At 46.6% G+C, this 5,000-nt stretch overlaps 12 non-coding genes and 6 pseudogenes across 12 annotated transcripts in view; all 18 read left to right on the forward strand.

The window, feature by feature from the left end:
- LOC146284782 (5S ribosomal RNA) overlaps positions 1 to 43 on the forward strand; it is a 109-nt pseudogene extending 66 nt beyond the window's left edge.
- Positions 44 to 223: 180 nt separating this feature from the next.
- On the forward strand, positions 224 to 342 carry LOC146284783 (5S ribosomal RNA). The gene has a single exon (XR_014759132.1). It is a non-coding gene; the product is annotated as a 5S ribosomal RNA (ribosomal RNA).
- A 170-nt stretch (positions 343 to 512) lies between these two features.
- Positions 513 to 631, forward strand: LOC146284784 (5S ribosomal RNA; annotated as a pseudogene).
- Positions 632 to 807: 176 nt separating this feature from the next.
- LOC146284785 (5S ribosomal RNA) lies at positions 808 to 926 on the forward strand. Its single transcript, XR_014759743.1, has one exon. It is a non-coding gene; the product is annotated as a 5S ribosomal RNA (ribosomal RNA).
- A 176-nt stretch (positions 927 to 1,102) lies between these two features.
- On the forward strand, positions 1,103 to 1,221 carry LOC146284786 (5S ribosomal RNA). The gene has a single exon (XR_014759744.1). It is a non-coding gene; the product is annotated as a 5S ribosomal RNA (ribosomal RNA).
- Positions 1,222 to 1,393: 172 nt separating this feature from the next.
- Positions 1,394 to 1,512, forward strand: LOC146284787 (5S ribosomal RNA). The gene has a single exon (XR_014761495.1). It is a non-coding gene; the product is annotated as a 5S ribosomal RNA (ribosomal RNA).
- Positions 1,513 to 1,694: 182 nt separating this feature from the next.
- On the forward strand, positions 1,695 to 1,813 carry LOC146284788 (5S ribosomal RNA). Its single transcript, XR_014760966.1, has one exon. It is a non-coding gene; the product is annotated as a 5S ribosomal RNA (ribosomal RNA).
- Positions 1,814 to 1,983: 170 nt separating this feature from the next.
- Positions 1,984 to 2,102, forward strand: LOC146284789 (5S ribosomal RNA; annotated as a pseudogene).
- Positions 2,103 to 2,276: 174 nt separating this feature from the next.
- Positions 2,277 to 2,395, forward strand: LOC146284790 (5S ribosomal RNA). The gene has a single exon (XR_014759746.1). It is a non-coding gene; the product is annotated as a 5S ribosomal RNA (ribosomal RNA).
- Positions 2,396 to 2,567: 172 nt separating this feature from the next.
- Positions 2,568 to 2,686, forward strand: LOC146284791 (5S ribosomal RNA). Its single transcript, XR_014761496.1, has one exon. It is a non-coding gene; the product is annotated as a 5S ribosomal RNA (ribosomal RNA).
- Positions 2,687 to 2,868: 182 nt separating this feature from the next.
- Positions 2,869 to 2,987, forward strand: LOC146284792 (5S ribosomal RNA). The gene has a single exon (XR_014760968.1). It is a non-coding gene; the product is annotated as a 5S ribosomal RNA (ribosomal RNA).
- A 170-nt stretch (positions 2,988 to 3,157) lies between these two features.
- Positions 3,158 to 3,276, forward strand: LOC146284793 (5S ribosomal RNA; annotated as a pseudogene).
- A 174-nt stretch (positions 3,277 to 3,450) lies between these two features.
- On the forward strand, positions 3,451 to 3,569 carry LOC146284794 (5S ribosomal RNA). The gene has a single exon (XR_014759747.1). It is a non-coding gene; the product is annotated as a 5S ribosomal RNA (ribosomal RNA).
- A 176-nt stretch (positions 3,570 to 3,745) lies between these two features.
- Positions 3,746 to 3,864, forward strand: LOC146284795 (5S ribosomal RNA). The gene has a single exon (XR_014759748.1). It is a non-coding gene; the product is annotated as a 5S ribosomal RNA (ribosomal RNA).
- Positions 3,865 to 4,034: 170 nt separating this feature from the next.
- On the forward strand, positions 4,035 to 4,153 carry LOC146284796 (5S ribosomal RNA; annotated as a pseudogene).
- A 182-nt stretch (positions 4,154 to 4,335) lies between these two features.
- Positions 4,336 to 4,454, forward strand: LOC146284797 (5S ribosomal RNA). The gene has a single exon (XR_014760969.1). It is a non-coding gene; the product is annotated as a 5S ribosomal RNA (ribosomal RNA).
- A 184-nt stretch (positions 4,455 to 4,638) lies between these two features.
- On the forward strand, positions 4,639 to 4,757 carry LOC146284798 (5S ribosomal RNA; annotated as a pseudogene).
- Positions 4,758 to 4,941: 184 nt separating this feature from the next.
- LOC146284799 (5S ribosomal RNA) overlaps positions 4,942 to 5,000 on the forward strand; it is a 119-nt gene continuing 60 nt past the window's right edge. The window contains exon 1 of the ribosomal RNA XR_014759749.1: positions 4,942 to 5,000. This exon is cut by the window's right edge and continues 60 nt beyond it. This is a non-coding gene — a ribosomal RNA (5S ribosomal RNA).

The raw sequence follows: 5,000 nt of genomic DNA on the forward strand, positions 1-5,000 counted from the left end.
ACTTGGATGGGAGACCGCCTGGGAATACCAGGTGCTGTATGCTCTTTTGCTCATTCACTTAGAAACTGAAATCTTGCAATATGCACAAGTAGTCCTTCATGAAAGGGGCTGGAAGCTGTTTTCATTTTGACACGAGAGAGAGAGAGAGAGAGAGAGAGACCACCTTGCATTGTCAATTGCTAAATCTGTATATGGATAAGTAGCCTATGGTTGTCAACTTATTTCGTACGGCCATACCAGCCTGGCAACGCCCGATCTCATCTGATCTCGGAAGCTAAGCAGGGTCGGGCCTGGGTAGTACTTGGATGGGAGACCGCCTGGGAATACCAGGTGCTGTATGCTCTTTTGCTCATTCACTTAGAAACTGAAATCTTGCAATATGCACAAGTAGTCCTTCATGAAAGGGGCTGGAAGCTGTTTTCATTTTGACACGAGAGAGAGAGAGAGACTACCTTGCATTGTCAATTGCTAAATCTGTATATGGATAAGTAGCCTATGGTTGTCAACTTATTTTGTACGGCCATACCAGCCTGGCAACGCCCGATCTCGTCTGATCTCGGAAGCTAAGCAGGGTTGGGCCTGGTTAGTAATTGGATGGGAGACCGCCTGGGAATACCAGGTGCTGTATGCTCTTTTGCTCATTCACTTATAAACTGACATCTTGCAATATGCACAAGTAGTCCTTCATGAAAGGGGCTGGAAGCTGTTTTCATTTTGACACGAGAGAGAGAGAGAGAGAGAGACCACCTTGCATTGTCAATTGCTAAATCTGTATATGGATAAGTAGCCTATGGTTGTCAACTTATTTCGTACGGCCATACCAGCCTGGCAACGCCCGATCTCGTCTGATCTCGGAAGCTAAGCAGGGTCGGGCCTGGTTAGTACTTGGATGGGAGACCGCCTGGGAATACCAGGTGCTGTATGCTCTTTTGCTCATTCACTTAGAAACTGAAATCTTGCAATATGCACAAGTAGTCCTTCATGAAAGGGGCTGGAAGCTGTTTTCATTTTGACACGAGAGAGAGAGAGAGAGAGAGACTACCTTGCATTGTCAATTGCTAAATCTGTATATGGATAAGTAGCCTATGGTTGTCAACTTATTTCGTACGGCCATACCAGCCTGGCAACGCCCGATCTCGTCTGATCTCGGAAGCTAAGCAGGGTCGGGCCTGGTTAGTACTTGGATGGGAGACCGCCTGGGAATACCAGGTGCTGTATGCTCTTTTGCTCATTCACTTAGAAACTGAAATCTTGCAATATGCACAAGTAGTCCTTCATGAAAGGGGCTGGAAGCTGTTTTCATTTTGACACGAGAGAGAGAGAGAGAGACCACCTTGCATTGTCAATTGCTAAATCTGTATATGGATAAGTAGCCTATGGTTGTCAACTTATTTAGTACGGCCATACCAGCCTGGCAACGCCCGATCTCGTCTGATCTCGGAAGCTAAGCAGGGTCGGGCCTGGTTAGTACTTGGATGGGAGACCGCCTGGGAATACCAGGTGCTGTATGCTCTTTTGCTCATTCACTTAGAAACTGAAATCTTGCAATATGCACAAGTAGTCCTTCATGAAAGGGGCTGGAAGCTGTTTTCATTTTGACACGAGAGAGAGAGAGAGAGAGAGAGAGAGACCACCTTGCATTGTCAATTGCTAAATCTGTATATGGATAAGTAGCCTATGGTTGTCAACTTATTTTGTACGGCCATACCAGCCTGGCAACGCCCGATCTCGTCTGATCTCGGAAGCTAAGCAGGGTCGGGCCTGGTTAGTACTTGGATGGGAGACCGCCTGGGAATACCAGGTGCTGTATGCTCTTTTGCTCATTCACTTAGAAACTGAAATCTTGCAATATGCACAAGTAGTCCTTCATGAAAGGGGCTGGAAGCTGTTTTCATTTTGACACGAGAGAGAGAGAGAGACTACCTTGCATTGTCAATTGCTAAATCTTTATATGGATAAGTAGCCTATGGTTGTCAACTTATTTTGTACGGCCATACCAGCCTGGCAACGCCCGATCTCGTCTGATCTCGGAAGCTAAGCAGGGTTGGGCCTGGTTAGTAATTGGATGGGAGACCGCCTGGGAATACCAGGTGCTGTATGCTCTTTTGCTCATTCACTTATAAACTGACATCTTGCAATATGCACAAGTAGTCCTTCATGAAAGGGGCTGGAAGCTGTTTTCATTTTGACACGAGAGAGAGAGAGAGAGAGACCACCTTGCATTGTCAATTGCTAAATCTGTATATGGATAAGTAGCCTATGGTTGTCAACTTATTTCGTACGGCCATACCAGCCTGGCAACGCCCGATCTCGTCTGATCTCGGAAGCTAAGCAGGGTCGGGCCTGGTTAGTACTTGGATGGGAGACCGCCTGGGAATACCAGGTGCTGTATGCTCTTTTGCTCATTCACTTAGAAACTGAAATCTTGCAATATGCACAAGTAGTCCTTCATGAAAGGGGCTGGAAGCTGTTTTCATTTTGACACGAGAGAGAGAGAGAGAGACCACCTTGCATTGTCAATTGCTAAATCTGTATATGGATAAGTAGCCTATGGTTGTCAACTTATTTAGTACGGCCATACCAGCCTGGCAACGCCCGATCTCGTCTGATCTCGGAAGCTAAGCAGGGTCGGGCCTGGTTAGTACTTGGATGGGAGACCGCCTGGGAATACCAGGTGCTGTATGCTCTTTTGCTCATTCACTTAGAAACTGAAATCTTGCAATATGCACAAGTAGTCCTTCATGAAAGGGGCTGGAAGCTGTTTTCATTTTGACACGAGAGAGAGAGAGAGAGAGAGAGAGAGACCACCTTGCATTGTCAATTGCTAAATCTGTATATGGATAAGTAGCCTATGGTTGTCAACTTATTTTGTACGGCCATACCAGCCTGGCAACGCCCGATCTCGTCTGATCTCGGAAGCTAAGCAGGGTCGGGCCTGGTTAGTACTTGGATGGGAGACCGCCTGGGAATACCAGGTGCTGTATGCTCTTTTGCTCATTCACTTAGAAACTGAAATCTTGCAATATGCACAAGTAGTCCTTCATGAAAGGGGCTGGAAGCTGTTTTCATTTTGACACGAGAGAGAGAGAGAGACTACCTTGCATTGTCAATTGCTAAATCTGTATATGGATAAGTAGCCTATGGTTGTCAACTTATTTTGTACGGCCATACCAGCCTGGCAACGCCCGATCTCGTCTGATCTCGGAAGCTAAGCAGGGTTGGGCCTGGTTAGTAATTGGATGGGAGACCGCCTGGGAATACCAGGTGCTGTATGCTCTTTTGCTCATTCACTTATAAACTGACATCTTGCAATATGCACAAGTAGTCCTTCATGAAAGGGGCTGGAAGCTGTTTTCATTTTGACACGAGAGAGAGAGAGAGAGAGACCACCTTGCATTGTCAATTGCTAAATCTGTATATGGATAAGTAGCCTATGGTTGTCAACTTATTTCGTACGGCCATACCAGCCTGGCAACGCCCGATCTCGTCTGATCTCGGAAGCTAAGCAGGGTCGGGCCTGGTTAGTACTTGGATGGGAGACCGCCTGGGAATACCAGGTGCTGTATGCTCTTTTGCTCATTCACTTAGAAACTGAAATCTTGCAATATGCACAAGTAGTCCTTCATGAAAGGGGCTGGAAGCTGTTTTCATTTTGACACGAGAGAGAGAGAGAGAGAGAGACTACCTTGCATTGTCAATTGCTAAATCTGTATATGGATAAGTAGCCTATGGTTGTCAACTTATTTCGTACGGCCATACCAGCCTGGCAACGCCCGATCTCGTCTGATCTCGGAAGCTAAGCAGGGTCGGGCCTGGTTAGTACTTGGATGGGAGACCGCCTGGGAATACCAGGTGCTGTATGCTCTTTTGCTCATTCACTTAGAAACTGAAATCTTGCAATATGCACAAGTAGTCCTTCATGAAAGGGGCTGGAAGCTGTTTTCATTTTGACACGAGAGAGAGAGAGAGACCACCTTGCATTGTCAATTGCTAAATCTGTATATGGATAAGTAGCCTATGGTTGTCAACTTATTTAGTACGGCCATACCAGCCTGGCAACGCCCAATCTCGTCTGATCTCGGAAGCTAAGCAGGGTCGGGCCTGGTTAGTACTTGGATGGGAGACCGCCTGGGAATACCAGGTGCTGTATGCTCTTTTGCTCATTCACTTAGAAACTGAAATCTTGCAATATGCACAAGTAGTCCTTCATGAAAGGGGCTGGAAGCTGTTTTCATTTTGACACGAGAGAGAGAGAGAGAGAGAGAGAGAGACCACCTTGCATTGTCAATTGCTAAATCTGTATATGGATAAGTAGCCTATGGTTGTCAACTTATTTTGTACGGCCATACCAGCCTGGCAACGCCCGATCTCGTCTGATCTCGGAAGCTAAGCAGGGTCGGGCCTGGTTAGTACTTGGATGGGAGACCGCCTGGGAATACCAGGTGCTGTATGCTCTTTTGCTCATTCACTTAGAAACTGAAATCTTGCAATATGCACAAGTAGTCCTTCATGAAAGGGGCTGGAAGCTGTTTTCATTTTGACACGAGAGAGAGAGAGAGAGAGAGAGGGAGAGACCACCTTGCATTGTCAATTGCTAAATCTGTATATGGATAAGTAGCCTATGGTTGTCAACTTATTTTGTACGGCCATACCAGCCTGGCAACGCCCGATCTCGTCTGATCTCGGAAGCTAAGCAGGGTCGGGTCTGGTTAGTAATTGGATGGGAGACCGCCTGGGAATACCAGGTGCTGTATGCTCTTTTGCTCATTCACTTAGAAACTGACATCTTGCAATATGCACAAGTAGTCCTTCATGAAAGGGGCTGGAAGCTGTTTTCATTTTGACACGAGAGAGAGAGAGAGAGAGATAGAGAGAGACTACCTTGCATTGTCAATTGCTAAATCTGTATATGGATAAGTAGCCTATGGTTGTCAACTTATTTCGTACGGCCATACCAGCCTGGCAACGCCCGATCTCGTCTGATCTCGGAAGCTAAGCAG

Source organism: Hypomesus nipponensis, chromosome 6 (genome assembly GCF_054491055.1).
Source record: "Hypomesus nipponensis isolate SF chromosome 6, ASM5449105v1, whole genome shotgun sequence".
In the NCBI taxonomy this organism is placed as follows: Eukaryota; Metazoa; Chordata; class Actinopteri; order Osmeriformes; family Osmeridae; genus Hypomesus; species Hypomesus nipponensis.